A 17,501-nucleotide genomic window follows, 5' to 3' on the forward strand; every position below is an offset into this window, starting at 1 on the left:
GATTTTGGGTATCAACTGGTTAGAAAACAGAAGATGAAATCCCACTAAGCCTATTCCTAATGGTTCGCATGGTTTAAAAGGAGGTTATAAAAAAGTTTGCGTACGTTTTAAGTTAGACTGGCATCACAGCAAACATCCACTAACATTCCTAGAAGCACACACAATTTGATAAAAATAAATAAATAATAAGCTATGAACTGACAGATCTATCACCTGTGAAACACTCAGGAAGACCTCTTGAGGACTAAATTGTGCTTCTAGACATACATACACAATTACCACCAAGATTAATAGAAACTGAACAAGCCTCTCTAAAGAGAAAAATTTTGCCCAGAAATATGGAAGATGGGAAGTTCTCAAAAACCTTTTATAGTGTTTAAGGGAGGCATTACTCTGCTGACTCCCAGTCCTATAAAGTAGCAAAGTAGAGTTTTACGGAGGGTTTTGAAGGCAGATAATGAGTTACTTTTACAGACACTTATGGGGAGTAACTCCCAGGCATGAGGGCAGCACAGGGGAAAGCATAAAGGTGCTTGCTTGAAAATCTAGCAACTGGATGGTGGAGGCTGATATCATGGGCCAAGCAGAGGTGGTCATTTCCTCATCTGTAAAACGAGGATATTTACCCTCTTTTGTAAAGCCTTTGAGATCTATTACTAAAATATATTTTTATTATTATTATTATTATTATTTATTATTAAGGATCCTGCACTCCCTACTCAAACAAAATTCTCATTGAAGTAAATTGGAATTTTGCCCAAACTGATGAGGATTGCTGTATCAATCTCTAGGATCCCAATCTTGCAACTGAATCTGTGTAGGCAGACTCCTGCTCCCATCCCACATAAAGCCTCACTGCAGTCAACCCATACAGACTCAGCTGCAAGATCTGGACCTAAATGCATTAATCTTTATGAGTAATGCTACAACATGTGGTCAGTTCAGTACTTATGAAAACAGATATAATTCCTATGGGTTACACCTTAGTTAAATTTGGTCCAGTGCCTTTAATACTACTCCCAGCAGGGTGTGCCTAAGCCAAGGTATTCTCCACAGAAGTCTGCAATAAAGAGACAGAACAAGTATTTGTGAAATAGTGCCTATAATCTGTTCACCATAAAAATACATGTTAAAGCATCAAAACAAAATGACCTGAAACCCCAATTAAATATTATTGCAGACACCCCCAAACAAAAAACAAATGTAATGCTGGCCTTAAGGCTTCCTACTAGTGGTTTTATAGTAGTTTTTTACTATGCAGATAAAGGTGAGAAAAGACTGAGGGAAAAATCACTGGCTATGTTAGAAGCTTTCCAGAGCTAGACCTATTTTTTGAGACTAAGGGTATGTCTACACTACGGAATAAGGTCGAATTTATAGAAGTCGGTTTTTTAGAAATCGGTTTTATATATTCGAGTGTGTGTCCCCCCACAGAAGTGCATTAAGTGCATTAACTCGGCGGAGTGCTTCCACAGTACTGAGGCTAGAGTCGACTTCCGGAGCGTTGCACTGTGGGTAGCTATCCCACAGTTCCCGCAGTCTCCGCTGCTCATTGGAATTCTGGGTTGAGATCCCAATGCCTGATGGGGCTGAAACATTGTCGCGGGTGGTTCTGGGTACATATCGTCAGTCCCCCCTTCCCTCCCTCCCTCCGTGAAAGCAAGGGCAGACAATCGTTTCGCGCCTTTTTTCCTGAGTTACCTGTGCGGACGCCATACCACCGCAAGCATGGAGCCCGCTCAGGTAACCGTCACCGTATGTCTCCTGGGTGCTGGCAGACGTGGTTCTGCATTGCTACAGAGTAGCAGCAACCCCTTGCCTTCTGGCAGCAGACAGTACAATACGACTGGTAGCCGTCCTCGTCATGTCCGAGGTGCTCCTGGCCACGTCGGCTGGGAGCGCCTGGGCAGACATGGGCTCAGGGACTAAATTTTTGGTGACTTGACCAGGTCATTCTCTTAAGTCCGGCAGTCAGTCCTATTGAACCATCTTATGGTGAGCAGGTAGGCAATATGTCCTTCTGCACCGTCTGCTGCCAGCCAAAGATGTAAAAGATAGATGGAGTGGATCAAAACAAGAAATAGACCAGATTTGTTTTGTACTCATTTGCCTCCTCTCCTGTCTAGGGGACTCATTCCTCTAGGTCACACTGCAGTCACTCACAGAGAAGGTGCAGCGAGCTAAATCTAGCCATGTATCAATCAGAGGCCACGCTAACCTCCTTGTTCCAATAAGAACAATAACTTAGGTGCACCATTTCTTATTGGAACCCTCCGTGAAGTCAACCCTGTAACCCCTCCCTGAGTCAGAGCAACGGCAAACAATCGTGCATCTGAGTTGAGAGTGCTGTCCAGAGCAGTCACAATGGAGCACTCTGATTGGGCTAAAACATTGTCGCGGGTGGTTCTGGGTACATATTGTCCGGCCACCGTTCCCTCCCTCCCTCCGTGAAGGCAAGGGCAGACAATCGTTTCGCGCCTTTTTTCCTGAGTTACCTGTGCGGACGCCATACCACCGCAAGCATGGAGCCCGCTCAGGTAACCGTCACCGTATGTCTCCTGGGTGCTGGAAGACGCGGTATGGCATTGCTACACAGTAGCAGCAACCCATTGCCTTCTGGCAGCAGACAGTACAGTACGACTGGTAGCCGTCCTCGTCATGTCCGAGGTGCTCCTGGTTGCCTGTGTGAGGTCGATCAGGAGCGCCTGGGCAGACATGGGCGCAGGGACTAAATTTTTAGTGACTTGACCAGGTCATTCTCTTAAGTCCGGCAGTCAGTCCTATTGAACCGTCTTATGGTGAGCAGGCAGGCAATATGGATTGCTTAGCAGTCCTATTGTACCGTCTTCTGCCGAGCAGCCATGAGATGTGGATGGCATGCAGTCCTTCTGCACCGTCTGCTGCCAGCCAAAGATGTAAAAGATAGATGGAGTGGATCGAAACAAGAAATAGACCAGATTTGTTTTGTACTCATTTGCCTCTTCCCCTGTCTAGGGGACTCATTCCTCTAGGTCACACTGCAGTCACTCACAGAGAAGGTGCAGCGAGCTAAATCTAGCCATGTATCAATCAGAGGCCACGCTAACCTCCTTGTTCCAATAAGAACAGTAACTTAGGTTCACCATTTCTTATTGGAACCCTCCATGAACTCCTGCCTGAACTACTCCTTGATTTAAAGCCACCCCCTTTGTGGATTTTAGCTCCCTGAAGCCAACCCTGTAAGCCGTATCGTCAGTCGCCCCTCCCTCCGTCAGAGCAACGGCAGACAATCATTCCGCGCCTTTTTTCTGTGCAGACGCCATACCAAGGCAAGCATGGAGTCCGCTCAGCTCACTTTGGCAATTAGGAGCACATTAAACACCACACGCATTATCCAGCAGTATATGCAGCATCAGAACCTGGCAAAGCGCTACCGGGCGAGGAGGCGACGTCAGCGCGGTCACGTGAGTGATCAGGACATGGACACAGATTTCTCTGAAAGCATGGGCCCTGCCAATGCATGCATCATGGTGCTAATGGGGCAAGTTCATGCTGTGGAACGCTGATTCTGGGCTCGGGAAACAAGCACAGACTGGTGGGACCGCATAGTGTTGCAGGTCTGGGACGATTCCCAGTGGCTGCGAAACTTTCGCATGCGTAAGGGCACTTTCATGGAACTCTGTGACTTGCTTTCCCCTGCCCTGAAGCGCATGAATACCAAGATGAGAGCAGCCCTCACAGTTGAGAAGCGAGGGGCGATAGCCCTGTGGAAGCTTGCAACGCCAGACAGCTACCGGTCAGTTGGGAATCAATTTGGAGTGGGCAAATCTACTGTTGGGGCTGCTGTGATGCAAGTAGCCCACGCAATCAAAGATCTGCTGATATCAAGGGCAGTGACCCTGGGAAATGTGCAGGTCATAGTGGATGGCTTTGCTGCAATGGGATTCCCTAACTGTGGTGGGGCCATAGACGGAACCCATATCCCTATCTTGGCACCGGAGCACCAAGCCGGCGAGTACATAAACCGCAAGGGGTACTTTTCAATAGTGCTGCAAGCTCTGGTGGATCACAAGGGACGTTTCACCAACATCAACGTGGGATGGCCGGGAAAGGTACATGACGCTCGCATTTTCAGGAACTCTGGTCTGTTTCAAAAGCTGCAAGAAGGGACTTTATTCCCAGACCAGAAAATAACTGTTGGGGATGTTGAAATGCCTATATGTATCCTTGGGGACCCAGCCTACCCCTTAATGCCATGGCTCATGAAGCCATACACAGGCAGCCTGGACAGTAGTCAGGAGCTGTTCAACTACAGGCTGAGCAAGTGCAGAATGGTGGTAGAATGTGCATTTGGACGTTTAAAGGCGCGCTGGCGCAGTTTACTGACTCGCTTAGACCTCAGCGAAACCAATATTCCCACTGTTATTACTGCTTGCTGTGTGCTCCACAATATCTGTGAGAGTAAGGGGGAGACGTTTATGGCGGGGTGGGAGGTTGAGGCAAATCGCCTGGCTGCTGGTTACGCGCAGCCAGACACCAGGGCGGTTAGAAGAGCACAGGAGGGTGCGGTACGCATCAGAGAGGCTTTGAAAACCAGTTTCGTGACTGGCCAGGCTACGGTGTGAAAGTTCTGTTTGTTTCTCCTTGATGAAACCCCCCGCCCCTTGGTTCACTCTACTTCCCTGTAAGCTAACCACCCTCCCCTCCTCCCTTCGATCACCGCTTGCAGAGGCAATAAAGTCATTGTTGCTTCACATTCATGCATTCATCACACAAACAGGGGGATGACTACCAAGGTAGCCCAGGAGGGGTGGTGGAGGAGGGAAGGAAAATGCCACACAGAACTTTAAAAGTTTACAACTTTAAAATTTATTGAATGATAGCCTTCTTTTTTTTGGGCAATCCTCTGTGGTGGAGTGGCTGGTTGGCCGGAGGCCCCCCCAACGCGTTCTTGGGCGTCTGGGTGTGGAGGCTATGGAACTTGGGGAGGAGGGCGGTTGGTTACACAGGGGCTGTAGTGGCAGTCTGTTCTCCAGCTGCCTTTGCTGCAGCTCAACCATACACTGGAGCACATTAGTTTGATCCTCCAGCAGCCTCAGCATTGAATCCTGCCTCCTCTCATCACGCCGCCACCACCTTTCAGCTTCAGCCCTATCTTCAGCCCACCACTTACTTTCTTCAGCCCGCCTCCTCTCTTCCTGGTCATTTTGTGCTTTCCTGCGCTCTGACATTGTCTGCCTCCAAGCATTCGTCTGTGGTCTGTCAGTGTGGGAGGACAGCATCAGCTCGGAGAACATTTCATCTCGAGTGCGTTTTTTTTTTCCTTTCTAATCTTCACTAGCCTCTGGGAAGGAGAAGATCCTGTGATCATTGAAACACATGCAGCTGGTGGAGAAAAAAAAAGGGACAGCGGTATTTAAAAAGACACATTTTATAAAACACTGGCTACACTCTTTCAGGGTAAACCTTGCTGTTAACATTACATACATAGCACATGTGCTTTCGTTACAAGGTCGCATTTTGCCTCCCCCCACCGCGTGGCTACCCCCTCAACCCTCCCCCCTCCCTGTGGCTAACAGCGGGGAACATTTCTGTTCAGCCGCAGGCAAACAGCCCAGCAGGAATGGGCTCCTCTGAGTGTCCCCTGAAGAAAAGCACCCTATTTCAACCAGGTGACCATGGATTATATCTCACTCTCCTGAGGATAACACAGAGAGATAAAGAACGGATGTTGCTTGAACGCCAGCAAACATACACTGCAATGCTTTGTTCTACAATGATTCCCGAGTACGTGTTACTGGCCTGGAGTGGTAAAGTGTCCTACCGTGAAGGACGCAATAAGTCTGCCCTCCCCAGAAACCTTTTGCAAAGGCTTTGGGAGTATATCCAGGAGAGCCGCGAATGCCAGGGCAAAGTAATCCTTTCACATGCTTGCTTTTACACCATGTATAGTATTTTAAAAGGTACACTCACCGGAGGTCCCTTCTCCGCCTGCTGGGTCCAGGAGGCAGCCTTGGGTGGGTTCGGGGGGTACTGGCTCCAGGTCCAGGGTGAGAAACAGTTCCTGGCTGTCGGGAAAACCGGTTTCTCCGCTTGCTTGCTGTGAGCTATCTACAACCTCCTCATCATCATCATCTTCTTCGTCCCCAAAACCTGCTTCCGTATTGCCTCCATCTCCATTGAAGGAGTCAAACAACACAGCTGGGGTAGTGGTGGCTGAACCCCCTAAAATGGCATGCAGCTCATCATAGAAGCGGCATGTTTGGGGCTCTGACCCGGAGCGGCCGTTCGCCTCTCTGGTTTTCTGGTAGGCTTGCCTCAGCTCCTTCAGTTTCACGCAGCACTGCTTCGGGTCCCTGTTATGGCCTCTGTCCTTCATGCCCTGGGAGATTTTGACAAAGGTTTTGGCATTTCGAAAACTGGAACGGAGTTCTGATAGCACGGATTCCTCTCCCCATACAGCGATCAGATCCCGTACCTCCCGTTCGGTCCATGCTGGAGCTCTTTTGCGATTCTGAGACTCCATCATGGTCACCTCTGCTGATGAGCTCTGCATGGTCACCTGCAGCTTGCCACGCTGGCCAAACAGGAAATGAGATTCAAAAGTTCGCGGTTCTTTTCCTGTCTACCTGGCCAGTGCATCTGAGTTGAGAGTGCTGTCCAGAGCGGTCAAAATGGAGCACTCTGGGATAGCTCCCGGAGGCCAATACCGTCGAATTGTGTCCACAGTACCCCAAATTCGACCCGGCAAGGGCGATTTAAGCGCTAATCCACTTGTCAGGGGTGGAGTAAGGAAATCGATTTTAAGAGCCCTTTAAGTCGAAATAAATGGCTTCATCGTGTGGACAGGTACGGGTTTACATCGATTTAACGCTGCTAAATTCGACCTAAAGTCCTAGTGTAGACCAGGGCAAAGTCTCTTTAGTAGCAGAGGAGCCCTTCATTAGTTTGTTAGTACATTTGTCTAAATCTGTCCTTTTCCATGAACTTTCTGGAAGCAAATGATCATGATGCAGGTACACTCAGGCCCATCACATGTATATTATTTTTGACTTCTCCCACCCCATCTTCCCAGGCAATGTCCAAATTCTGCCACTTCTTCCTCCATAAAATTTCTAAGCTCTCGCTTTTCCCCTCTATCCACACAGCTAAAACTTAGGCCCTCATAATACCCTGTTTTGATTATTGCAACCTTCCCCTTCCTGGTCTCTTTGATATCACACTACTCTATCAAGCTTATCCAAAACACATCTGCCATGATGATCTCTCTTGCCTCTTGTTCTTATCCTGCTACACTGTCCCTCTGAATATTCCTTCACGGGATCCCTCTTTTCCAACACATCAAATTCAGACTTCTCGACCTCACCTTCAAGGCCCTTCACAACTTTATATTTCTGATCAATAGAAGACTATAACTGGATTATTTGCCGTTTCAAGACTGAGATACAATGGCGGAGCTATAAAAGGGAAAATTTAACATTACTGCTTTCCCTCACTATGTTTGGGTGTAGCCAGTTCATGAAGAAGAAATTTAAAACAAAATCAATTTTAAGACTTTTTTTATGAGGAACACTTATCAAAATAAGACAAAGCTACTTTTTAATTAAGAGCTTTTAAAATTTATAATCCAACTTATAAGGCCCACAACATTTACAACAGTTTTTAAAGGAAGTTATAAAATGCGATTCTTTCATTAAACTTCATTGCTGAGTATTCACCATGACAAATTCTATAGAAAAACAGAGTGCTCTTCTCCATTAAATTATATGAAGAGACTGTGTACCGCAAAGGGGCAGGGGAATGCCATAGCATATCAATCCAACCCACACCCCACTGACAACCTGGAGAACAAACACAGGAGATATGAAAACTAAATACTTAGTCACTTAATGAGAAGGCTAGCACCCTATTTAATGGAAACTGGCCAAATTCTGACTCTTTTAGAATGGTTAATTTATCCTCTCTTTACTTAATAACTAACTCTGTCCTCACTTGACCTATCATTCTTTCAGTAGGCCACAGTTATTAATTTTAGCCTTTTCTGTTTGTGTAAAAGTTTAGAGCGCAGGTTAAGATTTTATATTTGTTCAGACCACATGAAGTTCTGTACTGACAATACCTTCATACTTTATTTGGAAGTATGTTAGACATCTGCATAAAAATATTCAGGCAGCTACTAAAATTCTGTACTAGCAAGTTTGTACATGGGATGGGTATCCTCTATTACTGAATACAAAGTAAAGGAACCAAAAATTAAATTAAACACTTGCAATTAAAACGGAGAGAAAAGTGATCAGATTTAAAGAGAACTGTTTGGTTTTTTTAGAAGTAAGGAATGTAAAATTACCCATTAGGGGCCTGCAGCTCCCATTGACTTCAACCTTCTGAAAATCAAGCTCTGAATTATCTGTTTTCTCAAGTCATAAGGATGCATTCAATAAATAAATTAATAAATAATAAATAATAATAATAATAAAGTCAGCCTAAAGTAAAGTGGTTTAGCACATACTTAAAGAGCCTGAACAGGCTGAAGTCACATCTCTATTCAGTCCGACAGCACTACGTATTAACAAGATTTCTAAACAACTGGTGATTTTACATATAGCTGTGTTGCAAAATCTAGGCACAATATGGTTAATCAAATATGAAATGTCATCCCTAACCGTGAATTTCAGGACATCTATTCATTTTAATCAAACCTTTAAATGTGTTTTTTGTTTTAAAAAGGTGTTTTTCTCTAACATACCTAACACACACCCATCTAGCATTAATATAGCTGATGTATTTTAAGATCCAAAAGAATGAGGCAGGCATTAAAAAACCCTTAGAACTAAGCACACCATAGCAGTCCATAATTATTTCCATCAGATCTTCAAACCTTTACTTCAAATCTTTTCATCCATTCAAAACTCTCCAACTGAAACGGTGATTTTGTACAGCAGCTGGGTAGGGTGCTTTCGTGATTCTGGTGCTTGCCTTTTCTCCCCTCATGCTGCAGTTCAAGCCTATCTTGAGGGGAGTGAATGTTCTCACAGAGTCCTGTGTTTAATACAAGGGCTGTTTGTTCTGTTTTCAGGAACCCTACCAAAACGTAAGTTTAAAAAAATTACTGTGTTTTTGTAAACTGGTGGAATAATGTAAGTATTACTGGTCATTAAAAAGTACTTAATAACTGAATCAACAAGCATTTCTATTTTTAACTGTTCCTTTATCGTGAAGAGTTTCTTCATGAATCTATCTAGAATAGATTGACTCAAAGCATTCAATTTTTGTTTAAATCACTGAGAAGATCAGTGTGTTTCAAAGGTCACAGAAAACAGACGTCATGTAAATATCAGACCCTTGCCAGCTCTTCTCTCAGGATTCATCCTCTATTCACCAAGAAACAGTATGCATCAAGCCTACACAGTGCTAAAAGAAATCACAACCCATGACTCTATTTGAATGCATTCTATCAAGAGCTAAACCAAATTACAACAAACATTCACAACTGATTGATCTGTTGGAGTTTGATTGCCTAGCGCACAAGTTTTTTTGCCAATAAATATTTGAAATCTGCACCACAACACCCTAGTCTGTCCTGGATCAGAGTTCAACAGAGAAAAAATTGTTTCTACTTTTAATCTTCTTCTGCCAGGTGACTATATGAATGAATTATCCTTTCTGTAGAGAATAAAAGGATTTTTTCTCCATGGGACCCAAAGACAAGCTATCGGTGCTCAAAATATTCTTGAAAATGTACTATACAGCCTGCATGCACTGGGCTCGTAATGCATTTGCTACAGTCTTAGAATTACAACACAATACGTACGTAAGAGGCACACTTCTGATAATGTAAAGCAGGAATAAGAAATATTACTTTTATAGAGCAAATCAATGAATATTCAGTAGGACTATGTTTCAGACAAATCCACAGTAGTGGGGCATTGCCACATGTTCTAAGATACAGGTAACATAGCTCAGGCTGAGTTGTATCAAAGTTATTTTATGGAAGCACTATGATTCTATCTCTGTGCAGATAATCCAGATGTTGTGATGGGACTTTAAAAAAAAATTACATTGTGAAAATGAGCTCTAAGGATATTTTCACTTCCCTGACAAGAGAAAAAAAAAATCTTGCTGTGACAATAACTGTAGATTTGTAAAACTTGACATAGCCTGTAATTTTAGTTTACCCCTTAGTATCCTGGCTGTTCAGGAGAATTAAATATCATAGAATCATAGAATATCAGGGTTGGAAGGGACCTCAGGAGGTCATCTAGTCCAACCCCCTGCTCAAAGCAGGACCAATCCCCAACTAAATCATCCCAGCCAGGGCTTTGTCAAACCTGACCTTAAAAACTTTCAAGGAAGGAGATTCCACCACCTCCCTAGGTAACGCATTCCAGTGCTTCACCAGCCTCCTAGTGAAAAAGTTTTTCCTAATATCCAACCTAAACCTCCCACACTACAACTTGAGACCATTACTCCTTGTTCTGTCATCTGCTACCACTGAGAACAGTCTAGATCCATCCTCTTTTGAATCCCCTTTCAGGTAGTTGAAAGCAGATATCAAATCCCCCCTCAATCTTCTCTTCTGCAGACTAAACAATCCCAGTTCCCTCAGCCTCGGTTAAGGAATGGCCAGTTTCTGAGAAATAAGGTGGTGGTTGATAGAAAGGTAGATGGTTTCTTGCTCCTAGGACCTGATTGGAACTTATACACAGTGTAAGTCTCAGCTTACCTAGCCTCCCAGCCATCTGGTACCTGGCCTCATCACCAGTTCCTTACAACTCCCAGTCCCTCAAATTGAAGATCATCAGTGGCAAGTGTCAGAGGGTGAGCAAGAGCAAAAAGCTTCTGACATGGAGCTCTGACAGGCTTTTTTATTGAGGTGGGATGGGAACTCAATACTCTCCACACCTACTGAAATGTCAGAAAGCAGGGTTAGGTGAGAGCTTGTAAGGTGAGGATTTTACCAGGGAGAGGGAAAAGAAGGATGAGAGCAGAGTATACACTCAGTTTAGAACCCTAAATTTAGCTATTAAGCTCCATGATAAACAGCCAAAACCCACAGAAAGTAGTGTTCAGAAGCTGTGAAACTCTGCATGCTTATATCTGTGTTTGCAACTGTAATAGGCAGGCCTGAAGATAAATACACCTTGAGAATATTCACTCTCCCTAAAGTATCAGATGAAGCTTACATACCCACAAAAATCCTGTGTGCTCTTTGAAACTCAGACATCTTTATAATACAGCAATGCTGCCAAATGTAAGTTAGAGTTTGTTTTCAAAGTACCACTTATTTTGCTTTACCCAAACTGTTCCTCCATTTCTACAGTTCACTCCCCTAGTTTCAGCTGTCTGCAAGTGAGACACAGATTTTCCTTGTTGTAGTAATTTTCTGTAGTAATCTGGTATGACTTCATACCTTTTAGGATGCTTTGGTTAGCTCTTGGGCTTTTGATGCAGAATTTGTAGCAAGCTGCTATGCTTTTCATGCCTTTGAGGCAGACATGCCATAGGAGCATATGGCCCTTAATATTCCAGTTTAAACAAGACTAAAATCCAGCAGTTCAAACAATTTTTCCTGAAAATGGCAAATAATTGCTGTCTCAGTTTCAGGGAAAGTGCACCTGCATATCCCCCTCCATGGTCCACTCCAGGAGTTCCAAGTCAGGTCTCAGATCTCCAGTCAACACCTGTCTTTGGCCAGGGACCCTTATCCCACTCCCTTCTGACCTGGGGTTTTAAGGCTGCCTTACACTATGATATCTCCAGCCATCCAATTTACCTAAAGGCCAACCCTTATGCTTTGCTTTCTCTCTAAGGGCTATGAACAGTGTATTGCTAGCAGTTACAAGTTACCACCCAGCTCTTTCTAAGCAAAAAGATTTATTCTTAAAGTAAAAGCATTACAGCAAAAACATGTAAAACCAATAAACAGATTTACACACACTCTCGATGTACTAGAAATCACCCACCAGTCTTATGGGCTCCACATCAGTCAAAGTCTTTCCAAACCTTCCACAAGTGTTGTAGCCCTCCCCCCTTGGACAGAAGATCCTGCCCATTTGCTGGATCTGAAAGAGGGCCTTGTGTCAGTTCACGTTCATCCTTTTATACTAAAAGCCCTTTCTTTGTCTTTTAGTCTCTGGAAAACCCAGCCTGAACCACTATATGCAAACTACTGCTGGGGGGGGGGTGGTGGTGGTGGTAATCTTTCTAGAGTCTGAGTGTCTTGCCTTAATCACCCCCACGTTTTTAGTTCCTGGAGGAGCTGTGGTAAACCTCCCCAATGGAATAGGACACAATCATACATAAACCTTTCATCGATTTAATATAATATGGTCCCCAAAGATATTGCATACAATTGCAATAGCTGCGACAATTGCTTGCCAAATTACTTGTCATAAATATGTGGCTCTCTCTATACTTTGTCTCCATGCTTATTTAGGCTTTGATTCAGCAAAGCATTTAAACACATTTTAGTCCATCCCTATTTCAGCAAAACACTTAACCATGTACATAAGTAATTTCCTGAATCAGGGCCTTAGACCATCTGCTGAGTTTGTGAACAACAGTGTTGATAATGAGAGTGATTTCTGTGTTGTGGACAACTAAACACTTTTTCTCTAAGAATCTAGAGGCAAAAAGCACCATTATCAATCCCTTGGATCATCCAATTCTCACTTGCAGTCTCAAATTTAAACTAATGAACCTGTAGCCCTGGGGAAAACCCATTTGTTGGTTTTGAAAAACTGACATGTACCAGCAATGTTCCCTCTAATTTTTGACAGGCCATGTGCTGAAAAAATTTCTTCTATGCAAATTGTTGTGCTTCTGTGCAAATTTATGTGCGCACAGTGTTTCGCTATGTGCGTGGGGTTTAGGATCTGTGCGTGTGCGCACACGCGGATAGCTTAGAGGGAACAGTGCCTACCAGATCCCCAGGATGGAGTTGGGGTGACCTCTGATAAGCTTTTTAGCACTCATGAAGGTTCTTTTATTGCTTTTAATATTTTTTTTTCCTGTAATGCCTTAGAATAAACGTGCTTACTTAGGAAGAGCTGTGTGGTAATTTTTGACGGTGGGCCATTACGCTATTCATAGCTTTTGAAGAGAAAGCAAAGTGCATATACTGGCCTATCTAGGTACTCTGGTTTGCTGGGAATATCAGAGTGTAGGCAGAGAACTGTGGAGCCTGGAAATCCCTGGTCAGGAAGGAGAGATGCAGTTTTCTGTCAAAAAGAGGTGAGGGTTGAGGAGCCAGGAGCCTAAAAGTGAGTGCCCCTGAGGGGCAACAGAGGGGGAATCGAGGTGCTGTTGGCCTGAACTGGGACACCATGCACAGGTTGTAGTTGTTTTTATAAATAAAAGACACAAAGTTGTCAACCCAGCATTTTTCAGTTTGAAATTAACACACAAATATTGATGATTTTTTTAAAAAAATCTCACACTAAAAAAAGCATCTTTAACCAACCATCATCTAGAAAAACAAGTATCTGCATACAGCTTCAGTTTAAACTAAAATTTTTATTGGTTTTTTTTTCTTCAAAAAAAATTTGGGAAAACAAAAACAAACAACAACAACAAAACAGAGAACAATAATGTAAAGGAATGGATAGGGAGGGGAAAGAAAGGAAGGAAGGGAGGGAAAAGGAGAGTGACATCTTAGTTTCCTTCCACTAGGAATTAATCAAAGATTTCTAAAAAGTCAGACCAAATCTTTTCAAATTTGTCTTGAGGTCCCTCTTCTCCAGAACGTTGCCTGCTCTTTACTGGCCAGGTTAGCCAAGTCTCTACGCAAAGCTTGTATCTCTGGAGGTAGTCTGCTCTTCCATCTAAGCTATATGAGTTATTGGGCTATAAGCACAGCTCTAGAGAACCAAGGTTTCTGTGAGCTAGCGAGTTTATAGGATAATGTCCCAAAACACAATTCTGAGAAGTAATTTTTAAGGTGGTATTCATTATCATATTAACCTCCTGCCTACTCCCAAAATATGGGAGACCCACATCTCCAGCAGCAGTCTGTTTTGGCAAGGACCACACACATTGTAATCTAAGCAGGGATCAGTGAGAACGAAATATATTTTTCTCCTGAATCAGCCTTAAACGTAGATCAATAGTATAGACTTTAATGTTTTGCAAGGCACTTCCGCATTGGCTAAAAAGAAAATATTTTTAAAAACAAGAATTTTTTTTAAACCGAGTTTAAACCACTTTACATCAATGGTAAGCTGAATTTAAGCAAAGATGACAGCATCTTCACTGAAAGCTTGAACAAAAGGTAAATGGCACAAAGTAACATCGAACTTCATCTGCTCATTTTCAAATCCAAATCTATTCCATCTCCACAACCTAGTGAAGATTCCATAATATTTTTACTCTAGTAATTAACTCATCACCACCCTTGGAGGAAAAAAAATCTTATAAATATTAATTTCTGCTACTGTGGTTTTTTTTAAACATTTGGAACTTAAGAAAAAAACACAGAAGAATATAGTAATAGTTACAAACTACAGCTCAGTTTAAAGCCTAAATCCTCAATCCTCTTCATCCTCCTCATGGATCTGTCATGTCCACTGGAAACTAAATCCTAATCTTCCTTAGTTCTGCATGCAGTAAATTATCAAGAATTTAACATTACCAAGTGAAAGTCAGTCTATGTTTTTCTAATGTGAGAACTTTAAATAATCCCTTTAGACAGACAGTATTAAGAAAAGCATTTTAGCATCATTAGTTTTTTATGTCACTACAAATTCTTTTAGGTGTTTGTACAGACTTGTTGGCTAGAATCTGTTCATTTAAACTCTGATTCCTCCCCACTAATTGCTTAACTATTTTTAGCTGTCAAATATAGACTGTGCATGCAGATACTGCTGGAAGACATACTATATCTGTTAGTACACTGCCCTAGTGCCATATCATCGCAACGATGAAAATTTTACTTCTTTAAAAGACTGTTTTTCTGAAGTGCCAGCTAAATTAAATTAAAACTGAGTTTGTATGGTCAACATTGACATTTCAGGGCCAAAGTGAATGTGCATATTCCCTTTCGATTTCATGAAGGATTGATCCAAAACCCTCTAACTCTTGTTAAAACTAGAAAATTCCTCCATGATTCTACTATAAATACAAAATAAGGACCTGATTCTGCAAACCCTTGCTCCTTTGAGTAGTTCTTATTGGGATCATTCATGAAGAAGGGCAGAATACTACAAATTTTATGTTCTCAACTCTTCTATTCTAAATGCCCAAACTTAAAATATTCCTCAAAATCATGAGTCAGACCAGCAACAAACTGCTGTTTGCCAAAGCTAATGACTATAACAGTACTGTACTTTCCTTTATTATGGTAACAGAAAAACATCAGGTAGTAGCATTTTTCATCTCTAATGACTGCAAAGCACAAAACAAATCTAAAATGTATTGAAATGCAACATTATCTAGATGGAACACCTCACCAAATTCACTCTTGGGTTTTGTTTTGTTTTTTGGAGGGTTTTGTGTTATTTTGTTTTGTGTTTTAAAGAGGGTTTAAACCAGGCATTCAAGTCTGTAGGTGTTGGTATTCTTTATACCAAGCATTTTCCCCGGTCCTATTTCTACATGCTGAAACGTCATCACATTGAGACTGTGCATCAGATGCACCATCTTTTCAGTAAAGAGTGTATAGTTAATTAATGGCTAAGAGCATATGGGAATAGCTGACATTTACTTTATTGATGATAATACAAATGGTGTATGCGGACATATAGTAAATACATAGTGTCAAGTATCAGGAGGTAGCCGTGTTACTCTGTATCCACAAAAACAACAAGGAGTCTGGTGGCGCCTTAAAGGCTAACAGATTTATTTGGGCATAAGCTTTCGTGGGTAAAAAACCACTTCTTCAGATGCAAGGTGCAGATGCATCTGAAGAAGTGGTTTTTTACCCACAAAAGCTTATGCCCAAATAAATCTGTTAGTCTTACCCACGAAAGCTTATGCCCAAATAAATCTGTTAGTCTTTAAGGTGCCACCGGACTCCTTGTTGTTTTAGTAAATGCATATATACACATATATACACACAGACAGAGTTGATTTTAAATTATAAACAAAATAAGTGACGTCTATTCCAACTTGCCCCTCAACCTAGCCATTAGTTAGCTGATTTCTTTTAGGCATAGTGATAGAGTGGTCCTGAAGAGGAATTTGAAGGATCAGAGGGTACTGTTCTTATGGATCAGCTTACATGGATCATTCCATACAAAGGGGGTGGAATGAAGGCATGGAGACATTTGTACAAGACCCTGATAAACAACAAAGGGTGGCATCATTAACAAGGTGGAAATGGCATTGGGAAGATATAAGACAAGACTGTGCAGGTAGGAAGCGTGTATATATTATATGTTAACTGGCTTATTTGTGTGTATGTTTAACCAATATTCCTTAACTAAGTTTTGAAACTACTAGCTACATTGTCTGAGATAGACGCAGCCCTGAATGACCACCAGTAAAGAGCTGCTCTACTCCAATAATATGACATCATTTGAGTTTCCAAATGTGTACCCCAGAGTCTCTAACCAGCTGTGCTTCCATGGTCCTGAATCCTTCCCTGCCACTTACTGTGTCATTACGGGGTGGCTAGTGCCATAAAGATACTTAAAGCAGTACTTCTACTCAGGGAAGCACAGAGCTGTTATTGTACCTGGCCACTGCACATGGGGCACAAGCTGAGGGAGATTTCTTGAGCTCTTCCCTCCCAGTGTACACACCAGCTAGGCTCAGCTGGGAACCAGTGGTGTATATAACCAATTGAAGATATTTTAAATCTAACAAACCGTATTTGTGAAAGGATAGAAAATACAGAAAATTATACACAAAATATACATTGAGTAAAACACAGAGGCAGCTACAGTTATCCCCCCTCCCCTGCCCAAAAAAAGAGTTTTACAAAAAGCCACCTAAAAATAACCATGACTTTTCTTCAGTGCCCAAAGTCAGAAACTCTAAAGTTAATATTTATGTAAGGGAAGGGAGAAAAGAGGGGTAGGTTTTTATACTGGCACTTTAATGTAGTGAGTATCATTAATGTAACATTGTTATTGTCATAAATATAAAGGGAAGGGTAAACCCCTTTAAAATCCCTCCTGGCCAGAGGAAAAATCCTCTCACCTGTAAACGGTTAAGAAGCTAAAGGTAACCTCGCTGGCACCTGACCAAAATGACCAATGGGGAGACAAGATACTTTCAAAAGCTGGAAGGAGGGAGAAAAACAAAGGGTCTGTGTCTGTCGGTATGCCGCTTTTGCCGGGGATAGAACAGGAATGGAGTCTTAGAACTTTTAGTAAGTAATCTAGCTAGGTATGAGTTAGATTATGATTTCTTTAAATGGCTGAGAAAAGAATTGTGCTGAATAGAATGACTATTCCTGTCTGTGTGTTTTTTTTGTAACTTAAGGTTTTGCCTAGAGGGATTCTCTATGTTTTGAATCTAATTACCCTGTAAGGTATCTCCCATCCTGATTTTACAGAGGTGATTCCTTTACTTCTATTTAC

At 42.4% G+C, this 17,501-nt stretch overlaps 1 protein-coding gene across 3 annotated transcripts in view; it reads right to left on the reverse strand.

Moving 5' to 3' along the window:
* The window catches only part of SPIRE1 (spire type actin nucleation factor 1), a 173,269-nt gene that overhangs the window by 65,622 nt on the left and 90,146 nt on the right, over nt 1–17,501 (reverse strand). The window lies entirely within an intron of this gene.

Source organism: Chelonia mydas, chromosome 2, assembly GCF_015237465.2.
Source record: "Chelonia mydas isolate rCheMyd1 chromosome 2, rCheMyd1.pri.v2, whole genome shotgun sequence".
NCBI classification, from domain to species: Eukaryota; Metazoa; Chordata; order Testudines; family Cheloniidae; genus Chelonia; species Chelonia mydas.